General features: G+C 40.9%; 3 pseudogenes; 1 reads left to right on the plus strand and 2 right to left on the minus strand.

Annotated features, from left to right (window-relative positions):
- The first annotated feature begins 2,279 nt into the window (after nt 1–2,279).
- Nucleotides 2,280–2,671, plus strand: LOC127194133 (40S ribosomal protein S24-like; annotated as a pseudogene).
- A 6,094-nt stretch (nt 2,672–8,765) lies between these two features.
- Nucleotides 8,766–10,845, minus strand: LOC127194134 (farnesyl pyrophosphate synthase-like; annotated as a pseudogene).
- A 4,413-nt stretch (nt 10,846–15,258) lies between these two features.
- Nucleotides 15,259–18,504, minus strand: part of LOC127194135 (jupiter microtubule associated homolog 2-like) — a 134,728-nt pseudogene continuing 131,482 nt past the window's right edge.

An 18,504-nucleotide genomic window follows, 5' to 3' on the forward strand; every position in this document is an offset into this window, starting at 1 on the left:
GGGAGGTGAGGTCTACTGGGAAGTGCTGTTATCAGAGTGTCTGGCCTCAGATGCTTTGCTCTCTTTTCCTCTCTCCTATGAGATAAGCAGTCCTTTTGGCCATGATCACCACCACCACCGCCATCCAATACCAGCTCCTCAATCTGCACCACCATCTACCAGCACTACTACCACCATTTACCAGCACCCACTACCTACCACCACTGCCACCCCGCCACAATTTACTGGCACCACCATCACCATCCACAGGCAGCACCACCACCTAACACCACCACAAAATCTACCACCCAACACTACCACCACCACCATGTACCACCACCTTCTACTACCATCTACCATCACCACTACCGTTTACCACCACCACTGCTACCTACTTCTTGGTTTTAAGCCAGAACAAAGATCCAACAAAATTATTGAAACTGCATAAAACAAGGAGCTCAAGTAAATCTTTCCTTCTTTAGGTTGTTTTCTTAGGTGTTTTGTCACACACAGTGCTTAGAAATATCTGACATGACCATATGTGTTTTCTCAAAAACACAGTATTGCATTTCAGGATATTTGTGATTTATTTTTCATATCACTACAATATGTCATGGGGAGTTTCTTGTACAAGTTTCAAGTTTTTTTTTTTTTTACTTTTTTCATTATCTTATTTTTCTCTTTCATATATCAAAAAAGACCTTAACATAAAACCAGAGACACTAAATCGGTTAGAAGAAAAAGCAGGGAAAAGCCTGGAACACATTGACACAGGAGACAACTTCCTGAACAGAACACCAACAGCCCAGGCCTTAAGGTCAACAATTAACAAATGGGACCTCATGAGGCTGAGAAGCTTCTGTAAGGCAGGCGACACTCTCAACAGAACAAAGCAAAACTTCACCAACCCTACATCTGACAAAGGTCTAATATCCAAAATATATAAAGAACTCAAGAAGCTAAACACCACCAAACCAAATAATACAATTGAGAAATGGGCTCTGAACTAAACAGAGAATTCTCAACAGAGGAATATCAAATGGCTGAGAAACACTTAAAGAAATGCTTACCATCGTTAGTTGGCAGGGAAATGCAAATCAAAACAATTCTAAGATTCCATTTTACACCCATCAGAATGGCTAAGATCAAAAATTCAAGTGACACCATATCCCGGCGAGGATGTTGAGAAAGAGGAACACTCCTTCATTGCTGATGGGAATGCAAACTAGTACAGCCACTTTGGAAATCTATCTGGTGCTTTCTCAGAAAACTGGGAATAGGGCTTCCTCAAGACCCAGCTATTCCACTCCTTGGAATATACCCAGAAGATGCTCCAGCACACAACAAGAACATTTGCTCAACCATGTTCATAGCAGCCTTATTCATAATAGCCAGAACATGGAAACAGCCTAAGTGTCCATCAGTTGAAGAATGGATAAAGAAACTGTGGTACATTTACACTATGGAATACTACTCAACTATTAAAAACAAGGAATTCCAAAAATTTATGGACAAATGGATGGGACTAGAGATGATCATAATGAGTGAGTTAACCCAGAAGCAGAAAGAAACAAAAGGTATATACTCACTTATATCTGCATACTAGCCCAAGGGGCATGTGCCATGAAAGTCTTCACTAACCAGGAAAGTGGGACAGAGGAGAGGACATCCTATTGGGACTCTAGATGAAAGAAGCATGGGAGAATGGCAAAGTAGAAGGATCCAGAGGGTCCTAGAAACCTACAAGAAGAAGGTCATGATGGGTGGATCGGGGCCCAGGGGGGTCTGCTCAAACTATTGCACTAACGAAGGACAACACAATAGTAAACATCGAACCCCTACTCTGATCTACCCAATGGGCAGGACATTCTCCACAATTATGTAGAGAGCAGAGACTGACTTTGACATGAACTCAGGTGCCCCATATTTGACCACATCCCCTGGATGGGGAGGCCTGGTGGCACTCAGAGGAAGGATAGCAGGCTACCAAGAAGAGACTTGATACCCTAGGAGCATATACAGGGGGAGGAGGTTCCCCTCAGTCAAAGTCATAGGGGAGGGGAGTAGGGGGAAAATGGGAGGGAGGGAGGAATGGGAGGATACAAGGAATGGGAGGATACAAGGAATGGGATAACAATTTAGATGTAATATGAATAAATTAATAAAATATATAAAAAACCCCAAATGAAAATTTCTCTCTTTCTAAAAACAAACAAAACTCCCCAAAATAAAAGAAATAAAAATTAAAACAAAACAACAAAACAAAAACCAAAGCAGGCAGCTCAGGCACTGTAGCCATCATGAGTGACACAGTAAGGATCCAGACCAGGAAGTTTATGACAAACTGTCTGCTTCAGAGGGAACAGATGGTATCAATGCCCTTCACCCTGGCAAGGCAAAGCTGGCCAAAATGCACAAAACCACACCAGATGTTATCTTTGTATTTGGATTCAGAACCCACTCTGGTGGTGGCAAGATGACTGACTGGCTTTGGCATGATCTATGATTCTTAGATTATACAATGAAGAATGAGCCTAAACACAGACTTGCAAGACATGGCCTTCATGAGAAGAAAAAGACCTCCTGAAAACAGCCAAAGCCCCACAAAAACAGAATGAAGAGGGTCAGAGGGACTGCAAAGGCTGAAATTGGTGCTGTCAAAAGCCAAATGAGCAGATCTGCAGTGACTTGATCTGCTGTGATGTGCACATTTCTAAGAGGACAAATAAATGGAAAGTTTAAAAAAATACCAAAGTAAAACAAAAAGCAAGCATTTTTCACCCCCCCACACACCCACACACCCACACACCCACACACACAACCACACACACACACACACACACACACAACCACACACACACACACACACACACACACACACGCAACTTGAGCCCATTTTGTGTTGCCTAAATACTCCTTGGTGTGGCAATTGCCCTGGACTGCGGTTCATGTACCAAATGACACTTCACTGGAGGAATTGATTTTTTCCCTTCTCTAGCAGGTATCAATTACAAGGAGCTAATTGGCTAGGGGTGGGACTTTGTGCTCACTTTGCCTTTTCAGTGCTGTAATTTGTCTGGCTTGAACCTGTGCAGGTCTTGTGCATGCTGTTGCGGTCTTTGTAAGTTCGTGTCTGGAACAGTCCTTTAGGTCTAGAAGATAATGTGTCCTTGGTGTCACCCATCACCTCTGGCTTTACAGTGTTACTATCTACTCTTCCACAGTTCATCTGAGTCTTGAAGAGAGGGGTTTGGTGAAGACATCCCATTTAGGGCTGAGTCCTCCAAAGTCCTCTGTGTTAGTTCCCATTTGCTGGAGAAATGAGGGCTGAGTGATGCTCTGATCAATGACATCAGGACTCATTTTATATCTGTTTTGTTTTTCAGTCATTCTCTCAATGGCCTGGAACTTGCCAAGTGGGTGAGGCCAGGTGGCCAGTTAGCCAAGGGCCTCTCCTGTCTCCACATTTCCATCACCAAGACTATAAGTGCAGACCACTACACATGCTTTGTAATGAGAGTTTTGGACTCTAGGCTTGCCTAATGTCCTCTTACTTTCAAGGTAAGCACTTTGCCCACTGGCATGGACTCTGGAACCCTCAGAGCCAATTCTTTTGTGTTTGTTAGTGGAACCCTACTTATACCTATATCTGAAATACAAAGGTTATGTTTTCCTTGACTGAAGGAAGTATTCAATTTGACATTAACTTATGAAAGAAGAAAACACGGAAGAATGAACGATACTCTTGAAATAGTTCATTAATGTAGCTGGTTTTTTAAAGGATCATTATTGTCATAAATTGCTCTAGTTTTCACAACCCTGTTTTTTATAAGTGTGATTTATCAGAAGATATATAACCATGATCTTTTTTTTCTATACCCCTGATACCTAGAACAACACCAGATCACAAGTAGATGTAACTAAATAAATGAAGCAACAAACAAAACAACACACACAATTCAAATGGACTAATTTTCAAATAGACTATTCATATTATCAAAGATGAGCTCAGAAGAGTTTTAGGAATTTTAGCACAAAGACGTTGATACAAACTCTATTACATCTAAGAACAAGGAGTCAGGGGCAGGGAGATGACTTAGCAGATAAAATCCTAAATGAAGACTAGAACTCAGATCACTAAACCCTTGTATAAAAGCTGCATAGGTGTGGCAGCCCTGTATTCCTACTGCTCAGGAAGCAAAGAGAGGTGTCCTCATAGCAAGCTGGATAACTAGACTTGTGGGAATCTACCAGTTGGTATCAGACAGAGATTCTGCCACCATATGTGATGTACAGAGCAATAGAGGAAAACATGTGATATCAATTTCAGGCTTCCACATGCACGTACTTCAGGCTTTCCCATTCATATGCACATACTTTGACCTACAACCCCCCCATGTATGTGTACACAGAACAGACAAGGAATGACTCCCCCCACACAAAAAAGACACCTAAGTTATGATGGTTAAATTTCATCTGCCAGTTTAGCTAAGTTGGTGCCCAGTTGTTGATCAAGAGCTAGTTGAAATGTTCTTGTGAATTTATTTTGTAGATGCAACCCTCATTTAAAACTAGACCACTAGTTGACTAGTTAAATAGAAACACACACACACACACACACACACACACACACACATAAATATATATATATATATATATATATATATATATTTACTTAGTCCCATCCAATGAAAAGAAGGTCTTATGATTTAAAAATGAGGTTATCTTGCAGAAAGATTTTTTTAAAATCTCAAGATGGACACAGAAATCTTGACTGAATTTTCACCATACCAGCCTCCTCTACTCACGTTCAGTTCTCAGATTCAGAACTTAAGACCCCCAACAAGAGCCTTTCTCGGACAAGCTTGCTAGCCAATGTAATCTGTTGAGCAAAGTCCTTAAAATCAGTCTGTTTCCCCTTCTCTGTGCTGTTTATATCCTGTTGGATCTCCTGGTGAGATCACTGAAATGTGATGCTGAAAAGTCTTTCTGAGTTGAGACAGTTATATTGTCTCAAGAACTTTAAAAGGTCCTATAATTGCAAGCATCGTCATTTGCTTTCATTTCTGGGTCATCCTATAAACCCAGTTTCATCTGCTAACTTGGAAGCAGAGTTAAATCAACAAACTTTAATGACAATGGCAGCCTTTGTGAGGGGAGAAGAGGGCATGGTGGTACAAGAACTGTGATTTGTTCAGACTTTTTTCACTATGGAGGACAAGAGACAGTAACTAGAATATATTTTAAAATCTAGATTGCATATGTTCTTGCTCACCTTCTCTCTATGTTTATTATGCAAATAAATGCCAGGAAGCAATCATCAAAATGGCAGGATTTTAAGATGTGTGTGGGAGAAAACTGGAATATAATCAAATCTTAAAAATATTTTTAACATAGTTTTTCTTAGGCAGAACAGGGAATTTTTTAAAAAGTAAAAATTTTAAAAGGAAAAAAAAATTGGAACTTTGGAGTTGAACTATTGTAAGAGATCTTCCTCAGATTTCTTGTGCTATCTGTACAGTTGGGTAGATTGTGCCTTTTGAAACATATTTTAAAGCCTTATCAGAAAAATGGACAGATTCCAACTCTCCGTAGCTATCCTTTTAGAATTAAATAATTCCTATGATTGGAAGATTTTCCTTTTATCTAACATAATTTTTCTCTTGTTCTAGTCCAAACTGACACTGAAGATAAACTGGTAGTTGTTCTGTGTATGAGAGTCCTTCATGCGGTCATAGATTGTTATTAAATTGTCTCAAATCAGCCTCTGATTTGTATGCTGAAGAGTATCTGTTCTCTTGACCTACTTTAGTAGGTCTTTTCCCAAACCCTTCAATCACTTCTTTTAGCTTTCTGCTAAACCAGTTCATTTCCCTTCCCTGTTACCTTACAAAGTACAGAGCTTGAGAGAATGTATTTGAAAGACTAGGAATTTGGTGGAACGTTTCCTCCTTTGTATTATGTATGCGTACATATCCCAATACACAATAGACATTTGAAATAGCATTTCTGTAAATCAAATGCTATTTTAGTACTCCTAGGAAGCTTACCGTTGGAAGGACAAAGTGAATGATTTGAAAACGAACGCTTTTGTTTGAGAAATGTATAAAGAAAGCTGATTTCTCCATCAGAATTTTATGTTTACATAGAACATCTTTCATGTGGAGCTCATCTGTGTTATTGTGGCTTCCTGGTCTTTTTGTTCCACAGCAATTGTGGCTCATTATATTTTGTATTGTCTTCTCACTGCTGCATTTGCACGTATAGCTTAGCATTTATTTGATATCAATGTTAATGGTATTTGTAAAAATACAAAGAATAAATTGCACCCTGCTCCTTAGGAGACTGCAATCCTCAGAAAAAAAGTAGAGTACATAGAAGATTGAACTATATTTCGAAAGAAATGTAAACATGTTTGAATGGGACCTTCAAAATGGGAGAGATTATCGGGATACCTGGGGAACTGAAAGAGGTTACATTTGAGAGAGTTCTTGAAGGTTATGTAAGCGTCGGGCAGGTAGAAATAAAGGGAAAATTATTTACATATAGAACTATCCAAGGAGAGCGATGGAATAAGACTACTCTTCACTCAATTAAAAATATGCAAAGACGAGAAAAGAAAGCCAGAAAGAGAGTGCAGGGGATTGTTTGATGCTGCATTAAAAATGCATATTTTTATCAGGCACAGAATTTGCCTTTGATGATCAGTTTTAATAGGAGGGCTTAACAAACTTAGGGGCTCCTTTAAAGACTACTGCAGGATCCAATGGCCCTTGCTAATTCAGGGAGTACTCTATTGTGTGGTTTTAGTTGGAGCCTGGATTCTGTCTATCACATGAAAACCATGAAAGGACAGGATCATCTTTTTTCTTACTACTTTCTTACTACTAGTATGAAGCACTGCCACACCTTGGTTTGGGAGCTTACCCAGTCACATAGGCACACATAGAATCATATCTACTTTTTAATTTTTAATTTGTTCACTTTACATCCCAATTGTAGCCCCTCCCTCATCTGCATCCTGATCTTACCCTCTCTCCCTCATGCTTTCTCCCTACCTCCCCTAGCCCTCAGGAAGGGGAGCCCTCCTCCCCAACATCTGACTTTAGCCTATCAAGTCTCATCTGGACTTCCTGTATCGTCTTCCTCTGTGGCCTGGCAAGGCCACCCAGCTAGGAGGACGTGATCAATCTGTAAGGTCAGAATCCTTCATAGAAGTAGTCTCTACTCCTCATATCATGGGACCCACAAGGAGACTGTGCTGTCTATCTACTACATCTGAGCAGAGGGTCTAGGTCCTCACCATGCCAGGTCCTTAGTTGGAGCATCAGTCAATAAAGCATCCCCTCCTCTGTCCAGATTTGTTGGCTCCATTGGTCTCCTCGTGGAACTCCTAACCCCTCAAGGTCTCCCTATTCCTCAGCTCTTCCATAAGACTCCCAGTGTTCCACCCTGAAGTTTGTATGTGAGTCTCAGCATCTGCTTGGGTCTCCTGCGGGGAGGAATTTTTCAGAGAACCTTTATGGTAGGCTCCCTTCTTGTTCCTTCTCTTCAACTATTTCCAGTGCCTATTTTATTTGCCCTTCTGAATGAGAATTAAGCATTCTCCCTAGGGTTTTCCTTGTTATTTAGTTTCTTTAGGTCTGTGTATTCTAGTGTGGTTATCCTCTATTATTTGGCTGATATCTGCTTATAAATGAATATATACCATGTATGGCTTTCTGGGTATGGGTTCCCACACTCAGGATGATCTTCTCTAGTTCTATCCATTTGCCTGAAATTTTCAAGATTTCCTTGTTTTTTTTTAATGGCTAAGTATATTCCATTGTGTAAATGTATCACTTTTTTTTTTTATCTATTCTTTGGTTGAGGAACATTAGATTGTTTCCAGATTCTGGGTATTTGGAATAAAGCTTCTATGAACATAATTGAGCAGATATCCTTGTATGGTGAAGCCCAGGATTGTATGACTGAGGCTTGAGGTAGAAATATTCCCAATTTCCCGAGAAGGAACCAGAATGATTTCCCAAATGGGTGTACAAGTTTGCACTCCCACCAGTAATTCTGATTGGTTTGCCTTTATATGTGACCTGACATTTTCCTCCTGAAGCTTTTAATATTCTTTCTTTGTTCTGTACATTTAATGTTTTGATTATTATGTGACAGGAGGATTTTCTTTTCTGGTCCAATCTATTTGGTGTTCTGTAGGCGTCTTTTATGTTTATGGTCATTTCTTTCTTTAGGTTGGGGAAGTTTTCTTCTATGGTTTTGTTGAAAACGTTTTCTTGGCTGCATTGCTTGGGCTCTTCTCTTTCTTCTATTCCCATTAATCTTACGTTTGGTCTTTTTATAGTGTCCCAGGTTTCTTGGATGCTTTGTTTCAGGAACTTTTTAGTTTTAACGTTTTCTTTGGCTGATGTATCGATAACTTCAATTGTGTCTTCTATATATGTGGTCCTTCCTTTCATCTCCTGTATTCTTAGGGCGTTGCTTGTGTCTGTGGTTCCTGTTCCCCTCCCTAGGTTTTCCAACTCCAAGCTTGCCTTAGATTATGTTTTCTTTGTTGCTTCTAATTCCCTCTTTACTTCTTGAATAGTTTTATTCATTTCTTTCTCCTGTTTGATTGAATTTTCCTGTAATTCTTTATAGGATTTATTCAAATCCTTCATTGGTTTGAATGTATTTTCCTGTATTTATTTATTTATTTTCCTCCTTCAAGGCTCTATCATTTTCTTTTTTCTTTTTTTTGTTGAACAATAATTTACTGAGATTCCCCCCTGCCAGCCTCACCAATGGCAATCTCGAGGTCCCTTTCTCCTCTTGTAGATCTTTTTTGCTAGTTCTAAGAAGATGGAAGGAGGCAGGGGTACAGAGTACTACTCGATGAGACTATTGAGGTGGTTGTATCTCTCTTCCTTGTACTTGAGGAACACAGCCTGCAGATCCAAAGCCTCATACAGCGCTTTCACCTGGGCCACCTTCTCTGCATCCTCCTTTCCATAATTCTCCTTTAAGATCTGGTGACTTTCACACAAACTTTGGTGCCCCATATTCGACCATGTCTTTTTGATGGGGAGGCCCAGTGGCACTCAGAGGAAGGATAACAGGCTATCAACAAGAGACTTGATAACCTATGATCATATAGAGGGGGAGGAGGTCCCCCTCAGTCATAGACATAGGGGAGGGGAATAGGGTGAAAGTGGGAGGGAGAGAAGGACAAGAGGAAGCAAGGGATGGGATAACAATTGAGATGTAATATGAACAAATTAATAATAAAAAAAGATCTGGTGCTGCTGCAGAGTGGCTCATGTAGACACTGAGCCAGCAGCCAGCTGCATTTGTTGTCCTGGATGTCAGTGCTGACTTTTCCAGTCACACTGGGGTCTCCAAAGAGATCATGGTAGTTGTCCTAGATCTGAAAGAACTCACCCATCTCCAGCAGGATCTTCATGGTTCTGGATTATTCCTTCTTCCCATCCATGCCTGCCATGTACAAGGCAGCCTCAATCAGGAGGTAGAAGGAATAGAAAGCAGTCTTGTACTTGACAATAGCTTTGTACCTATTTTCTTTGTATCTACCAAGATCCGCATGGCCCTAGTGTGCTGTGATGAGGTCGAGCGTCTACCCAATCTCAATCCGATAGGAGCTCTGTAGACTGAGCTCCAGCAGGTTCAGGTAGTAGGGCTGCCTCCTGCAGCAGAACTTGAGCAGGTGGTAGATGCAAGCTTCCAGAAACAGGGCATCATTGCTGGCATCCAAGCCTATGCCTGGCTTATGATATTCTTGCAGATCTGCCCCCAGTGAGTAAGGGAAGAATCCATGACATCACCCGACATGAGGAAGAAGGCCTGGAGCAGTTCTACACACCAGCCCACAGTCAGAGCCCACTGAAGACTCTCAGTGTCCAGCTTCCTCAGCTCCACCAGCTCCTGGAACACGTGTAGCACAGTCAAACTCTGATTGTTCTTGCCTCCTACAGCATTGTACTCCAGGACCTCCTTGAGCTGGGCAATAGCATCCCTGGTCTCTGGGTGTCCTATCTCACCCTCAGTCAGCATATTGACATTCTGGAAGAAGTGCTGGATGAAATCTTGCCTTTCTTGGTTATATGCATCCAATTTCTTGTTTCCATTAATTCTGAGAGAAGAGCAAAATGCTGTTTCTTAACGCATATTCTCCCCGGTTCCTAGCATTTTCATTACCTCAGATTTAAAATCTTTTTCGCGAACTTCATGTCTATTCACATCACCAGGTCTTGCTGTGGTAGGGTCACTGGTTTCTGGTGGTGTCATATGGCTCTGAGTTTTGTTGCTTGTCTTCTTGTACTTTCATCTAGCCATTTGGTTGTCTCTGGTGTTAGCAGGCATCCAGGTTTCTCTAATAGGGTTGCTGTTTGTGTGTGTCCCACATGGGCCAGGCAGGTCAGTAACTGGCAGAGAGAACTTCAAGCTGAAGTCTATTTGCTAGAGCTCTCCTGAGGCCTTCTCAGGATGGTGGACAACAGGTGTTGGAGCCTGCACCAACCTCAGCTCTTCTAGGCTCCCTGTCTGTGACCCAGTTGGGTCAGGCAGGAGAGGAGCAGGCTGAGAGAGCTTCAAGTCAAAAGCTGCTCAGGCCTCATTGGCAGGGTGGATAATATGTGGTGTGGCCGAAGCAGGGCTCACTTCTGTTGGTTCACTTTCTGTGACCCAGATGTACTAGGCTTGTAAGCAGCAGGCGAGCAGAGAGAGGTCCAAGCCCCAAACTGCTCAGGTGACCCAAAGGCCTTCTTGGGGTGTCAGCTAATGTGGATTGTGACCCATGCCCAACTCACCTTTGCTTGTTAGTTCTCTGTGTTCCAGAAGGGCCAGGCAGAAACTGCTCATGTGTCCCACAGGCCTCTTAGGGATATCAGCTAAGGTGGGTTGTGGCTTGTCCCGAACTCAGCTCTCCAGACTTGGTTTCCTGTGCTGATCCTCTGTTCCCCAGGGGGCCTGCTGTCTGCTTGAGTATTTGGAGGAGTACAGGGTGCTTGAAGCTTGTGACTCCCGCACCCAGGGGCGGTTGGGTTGGGATGAGAGAGGGGTTAGTTCTGATCCTCCCCAGCTCCTTCCTTCCAGTTGGTTTTACAGGCTCTGATCCTTTGCTCTCTAGACACGGTACACACTGAGTGCCACCATCTTGGAATCTGGGATCTCATCATCAGCAGTGCATGTAGGTAGAGAATGGCGAGCCTTTGTTGACGGTGACTGTGTCATCACTGGACTCTTCCTAGGACATAATCTTGTGTCCCCCAACTCCCTTGCATCCTTGAGCCTTTTCACTTTCATGAGTTTAATTCTGATTTCCGATTGATCTGAGGATTTTTCTGATAATTGAGATATAATTCTATTTCTGCTCCCATTATCTCGAGACAGGTTCAATGGTTTGTAATGATTAGAGCAAACACACTAACCAGGGACGATACAAGCAGTAAACATCGAACCCCTACTCTGATCTAGCCAATGGACAAGACATTCTCCACAGTTGTGTGGAGAGCGGGGTCTGACTCTGACATGAACTCTGATGCCCCATATTTGACCACTTCCCCTTGGTGGGAGGCCTGGTGGAACTCAGAGAAAGAATAAGCAGGCTACCAAGATGAGACTTGATAGCCTATGACAACATAGTGGGGGAGGAGGTCCCCCTCAGTTATAGACCTAGGGGAGGAGAATAGGGTGAAAGTGGGAGGGAGGGAGGAATGGGAGGATACAAGTGATGGGATAACAATTTAGATGTAATCTGAATAAATTAATAAAATAAAACATAAAAAACCCAAACACTCATCTAGAGTCTTTGTTCAGAGTAGTACAAGATAGATTTAAACAAGATTCCAGAATACTGAGGCGTCTGCAATCATTCAGGTTAAATGTGATGTCTCTTGAGTTAGGGTGATGCAGTCAGCAGGAGGGAGGGGTCATATCTGTCAAGATATGATAATGGAATAGAATACGAGGTTAAACCAGCACCATCTGTTGCTGCTTCATTACCTCAGGTTGCTCATGTCTGGTGAGGCTGGTACCAAGGACATCCTGTCTCATTTTTCAGAATAACATGCACTTTTCTCCTAAAGTTCTGAGGTGAAGAAGATTGCTTTTGGGGGAAAAAGCTTTATTTTAACCCAAAATGACTCACCAGTATGTTGTTCCTAACTAAAGTGCAGAATAATATAGGTACAAAGTTAAAAGCCATTGAAAGATTTCAAGTGAAGGGTTTCGGTAACCAATATTAGTAACCAAAAGGACATGGTGAAGGAGGAACCAGCCAACGTAGTGAAGACAGCGAGTTTTCTTAAGTAAAAACTTTCATTCTTTTTGCATATTTCATATGTGAGTGCCATATTTACACCATGTCCAAACTTCCCTTCCCCCAACTCCTCCCATTTGTCCTCAATCCTCCTTAAATTAATGATATTAGAAAACTATTATATATGTATACATACATAATACATACATACATACATGCATACATACATACATACATACCTTCTTAATGTTCTTGTCATTCTTCATTTTTCTGCACTGCTCTGCCACTTCTCACCTATTCTGGAATGCTACTGTTTTGAGTCATGCATCATGTTCTTGTTTCTTTCTCTGAAACCTTAGTATAAATGAATACTCTTCCATTGCATTTTACTATTTATTTCAAGTAGCTGAGTTTTCCAAAAATTACTTTCTCTGTAAAACAAACATTGTTGTTAATATTAGGTGTAGGCTTCAATGCCACTTACACATATAGATATTAGGATGCTATTAATATTTACATATCACAAAGCTCTATATGTATTGTATATGTGACTGTTTGTGTCTTTTTACATACATATTTTGAAAAGTAAATTAGATTTTACTATCTATATTTTGTGCCATAATAGTCTTTGCAAATGCTCATGGTCTCATGTTATAAATGGATGGAAATATTTTAATCACTTACATATTAATAAGTAAGACATTAAAGATTTCATTATTATGAGCACTGCTTTAAAAATAATTTTAGTTGTATCTATTTGTTAAGTGTATATCTAAGGACTAGATAGATAGAACTAAAATATCATGCCAGAAGATTAAGCATCTGACTGGTCTGTACAGTCTCTGCCTAAACAGTTACATACATTTGTATGATGGCTACAACTATTCGGGAATTTCTGTTTCTCTTATCTAGTAAATACTAAGTATTTTGAACATTTTTTTTCTAAATAGCTTGGTCCAGAGAATATTTCATTACCATTTTTATTTCATTTTGTGGTTACTAAGTTTAATTCAACCATTATACCCAGTTCTGCCTCATAAAAAATAACAAAATGTTCCTGTCAAAACTATATTATGATGTAAAGACCTGTTTCTTGTTCTGACATAGTGCTAGAAAAATGTTGGCATCAAATGTACTGAAAAAAGGTCTTAAGGCTTAACGAAGGCGGTAACTGTATACTACTGTATTTACCGTGCTCTGCGTCCAGCTTCATCAGAAAGATAGGGGAGATGAATATGGCAGCTGCTGCTGTGGGTCACTGTCACAGGTTCCCATATCCTCCCAGCCATCCAACTCAGCAGGTAGAACTTGGTTGAAGCATTTCTGTCACTGCACTGAGGGCACGGCCAGCACAGTAATGTCTGATTCCTTTTTGACAATCCAAATTATTTTCTACTTAAGAAAGCAGTTGCAAAAGGAGGTTTATTTCGACCATTATATTATTTCCTTATAAGCTAAAGAAATTAGTGTCTGGACTAAAAAAAAAAGCCAAACATCATTTATGACATTTTATTAAATGAAAATGAATGATCTGAATTTCAAAGGACATCTTTATAATGACTGAAACACTACGCGTTTGAGTTGTTAGAGAATTACACACATGAATTACATGGTTTTTTGGCTTCAGGATACTGGGCAGCTGAAGGTTGCTTTTGGTTGACAAAGCCATGGTCAGATCCCTCAGTGGGCCAATAATAAGAAGCAGAGTTTGGCAGGTGGCTCCTGCAGGCACTTAAACATCTGGGTGTGACTGCAAGACTGTTGCTTTTCCAGAATTTATTGAGGAGATTTCTGGCACCTGCTAGAAAGATCTCTGTAGGCACTAGAAGCAAAAGTAGCACCACTCGGAAGCCCCTTTCACAGATGCCCACCAAAGGGGAAACCAGGAAGTAAGGCTGCAGCTCTTAAGAGCTGACCATCTGCCTGGCAGATGAAGTAACACAAGTGTAGTAGCAACATGACTGTGGAGTCTAGTATCTCTGCTGTCAAATGACAGTTGTGACCCTATTGCCCAAACACATAGTGTCCTGGCCTATGGAGGGAGCACTGTTTAGGAGCAAGGCCAATAAACTTTCTGAAGGCCGCTTAAGCAGTGTTTCTACTTTGGTGTATCACAGTAGTACTTTTCCATGTGTTGAATGCAGACCATGGATATTTTGAAGAGGCAGATACTAAGAACACCTTTCCAGATGTTGGGAAAGAAACCAATCCAGCCCAACATCCTTCAGCAGGTCTTCCTCCCAATTGCAGGAACAAAGCAAGATGAAATAACTGGAATCCACCCAATATCTCCACGGATATGTGTCATTTTTAAGGCCTGCATGGAGAACCCTTTCACTGGTAGTAAGGCTGATGAGAGACAAGAAAGGACAAGCAGAGCTGGCATCAAGTCAGGAACCAAGCCAACGGTACAGGAAGACAGATTGTTACCTCACACTTGGCCATGGTGTTAGGGATACACTCAGAGATCAGTGTATAAAAAGAAAAACAAACAAACAAACAAAAACACTCTTTCATTCTCAGGACAAGACTGAGAATAGCTGTTTGATTTTCTGTTGATTGCTGCCAAAATGAGCAGTCATGCTTCAACACTGCAGGGTGATGTTATGAGGGGAGGAAGAAAAGAAGACATGAGGGTTCAGAGGTAATCTCAGAGGTGGAAGCACTTAGTGACAGGCGTTTCCTGAAAGGAAAGGCTGTTTACATGTTTCTCCATCATCCCACTGTGCCATCTCTTCTGCCCTCCCCACAACCTTACAGATCTGTTTCACAGAGAACTAATAGAGAGGAGGCACCGGAACATCCCATTTTATTCCTGCACATGTATGTCTTGGTAATCCAGAAGACACAGTCCTCTGTGAAGTGCTTCCAATGACAACCAGACCTCTGAGCAGCCAACCCCCCAAGCATGACAAACCTTCTCCCACCCCGATGCACTTGGGTTAAAGGAAACGCTAATGTTCAATACCCCATCTCTGAGTGTCTTGTCTGGTTACAGGCAGATCAGGAGCCTCTCAATAGAAGGAGATGCTGGATTTGCCTCCTGGTGGGTTCAGGACTTTGTTGTGGAAACAAGGATCTGGCCCCCATCTGGGCTCATGATTGTCAACCATAGGTGAGGGCCCTGGTATCTTGGCATGCTCTGTTTCTTTTGAGCTTCCTTTCTCGCCCTGCTCCCTTCTGGGTGTGATGTTGGTTGCAGATAGCATATCAGATTTAGAGTCTTCGCCTTCACTCAGCAAAACATGATCGTTGGGCTTGTTTGGGTGAGCCAGGGGCATGGATAGCAGTGACTGGGGACCCAACTACGTTACTGCTCTTCCTACCAGATGGGTTCAGATTTTGTCGAGTCTGTACAGGAGTTGATTCATCAAAGATTCCACTTCTTTTGCTCCCTGGAGGACTTGTCTTCTTGGCTATGATTTTAGGTCCCTCAGTTGGTCCAAAAATATGAGATGGCATACTATTAGGATTGTTTGAAGGAGCATCTTCTGTACTTCCAAAAAGATCATTTGGTTCTCCTCACAGGGGCTTCATGGATCTGGAGCCTGACCCAACATCTTGGCTGTCAGCCCCTGGAACATGTTGACTGCTGCTCAGCACCCCATCTCCCCAGTTACCACCACTTCTTATTTTTAAGATTATTTTATTTTATGTATTGTATTCTATTCTTTCTAGTGCCTTATTTTATTAAAATATTTTTTCAGAAAACATATTTTGGACATACTCTTGTTTTGCCTAAGTCCTCCCAGATTCTTCCAATTTCTCTACCTACCCAACTTCATATTCCTTCTCTCTCTACTGTTCAAAAACTCCAACAAACCCAAATAAAAAAAACCCAACAAAATAAAACAGAAAAAACAGGACAGAAACCACCAGATTGTGTCATCATCATCATCATCATCATCATCATCATCACCACCACCACCACCCCCACCACCACCACCACCACCATCGAAACACACACACACACACTCCCCTCCACAACCATAGTGTTCATTTTGTGTTGGTCGGCTCCTCCTGAGCATGTTGCCTGACCTGGAATGTGGTTGATATATCCAGTGTCACTCCACTGTAGGAAATTTATTTTATCTCTCCCAGCAGGTATCTACTGTAAATAGTTTCTTGGTTAGGGCTGATAATTAAAGCCCAATTTCTTTGTTTTTCCATACTGGAATTTTGACTGGGTTGCTCTTATTCAGGTCTGGCGCATGTTGACACAGTTTCTGTGAGATTGTTTGTATATCAAGGAAGGTCCTGATATCCTCTGAGTCATCTACTTCCTCTGACTCTTCAAATTTTTTTTTCAAGACAGGGTTTCTCTGTGTAGCCTTTGCTGTCCTGGGCTCACTCCCAGAGATCTTCCTGCCTCTGCCTCCCCATGTGCTGGGATTATAGGGGTGGACTCTTAAAAGCTTTCTGCTGCCTCTTCCACACACATCCTTGAGCTTTGAAGGAAGGGTTATGATGAAAATATCCCATTTAGTAGCTAGTGCTGTGAGACTTCACACTGTCTGTGCATTGTCTACTTGTGTGGTCTCTACATTAATTAGTATGCATTGCAAGAAGCTTCTCTTGAACAATGTACTGATCTAGGGGTATAACGCTATCTGACTAGCTGTTATTTTATTGATATATTTATTTATCTATCAGAAGAGTAGTTAAGTTTCGCCTAAGGCCCATGCCCTAACTAGCCTCATTAACAGTTTCAGGTCTGGATGCCACCACATAGAGTCAGCCAATAAAAAGTGGTTGGCTACTGCTATAATGTTTGTGACACTATTGTACTAGTATATCTTACAGGAAGATTGCTTTTGTAGGTCATATGGTCCATAAGTAGGTAAGAATGATGAATATTTTCTTCTCTGGGAATATGTATAGTACCTTTCAGTACTACAGAAGTAGTGGGGTTGGAGGTGAGGAGCTTCTAGTTAGGCACCAGCTGTATTTCTTCAGGTTTAATAACATAAATATGCAGTGTCTTCAGCAGTAGAACATTACTGCCATTTTATGGTAGGTAACCCATTGCATTGGCAGCAGCCTGTAATGTTTAAGGAGGGTCTATTGGACCCATTTAGCTCAACAGGATGTAAGCTATTCCTTGTACTGTATTTTGACTTGGTAGCATATGTTGTATAATTGGAGCATTGTCTTCCCCATTTTATATTTTGGTCCATTTAAATGTCTTTTATATAATTTAGGAAACATTTAGAGCATTATGTTTCCATATGGCGTTTTAAAAGGCCTTATTAGTTATCTCTCCCCATATTCTCTTCTTTGTCCTTCCTTCCTCCTTCCACCTTCATTTATTCCTCCTATTCTATTTCTCCTTTTCCTTTATAATACTATATTCTATCTCCCCTTCTTTGCCCTCCCCTGGTCTTTCATGAGATTCATAACCTCTGTGGACATTATAAATGAAACACACATATCTAAAGCTTAAAGCTAGCATCCACACACAAAAGAAAACATGCAATGTTTGTCTTTCTGAGTATGTGTTACCCCACCCAGAGTGATTTTATGTACCTCCATCATTTACCTGAAAGTTTCATAATTTCACTTTTATTAATAACTTAATAACATTTCAACATGTAAATATACTATGTTTTCATTATCTATTCATACTTTTTTTGAACATTTTAGGTTGTTTCCAGTTTCTGGCTATTATGAATAGAGAAGCAATAAACATAACTGATCAAGCATCTTTGTAGCAAGATACAGAGTCCTTTCAGTATGTGCGCAAGTTTGGTATAGGCCGATCTTGACATAGATTTATTTTTATCTCTTTGAGGATCCTCCACCTGATTTACACAATGGATGTACCAGTTTGTGTTCCCACCAACAATTAATAAGTGTTCCTCTTTCTCCATACTGTTGCTAGCATCTACTGTAAATTTTTTTCATATTAATATTGACTGCTCTAACTGGAATAAGTCACAATCTCCAGATAATTTTAATTTAAATTTCCCTGACTAAATATTCTCAGTCATTTGTGTTTCCTCTTTTGATAACCCCATTTAGTTTTATACTCAAATTTTAATTGAGCTGTTTGTTTTCTTGATGTCTAGGGTGTTTTTCTTTTCCTTTTTGGTACATTATAGATACTAACCCCTTGATCAGATGTATAGTTAATAAAGCTTTTTTTTTTTTAAACCATTGTATAGACTGATGTTGTCCTTGAATGATGGTGTCCTTTCAAATACAGAAACTTTTTAGCTTCCTGAGCTCCCATGTCTTAATGCCTGTGCAATTGTCACCCT

This window comes from Acomys russatus, chromosome 10, assembly GCF_903995435.1.
Source record: "Acomys russatus chromosome 10, mAcoRus1.1, whole genome shotgun sequence".
Taxonomy (NCBI): Eukaryota; Metazoa; Chordata; class Mammalia; order Rodentia; family Muridae; genus Acomys; species Acomys russatus.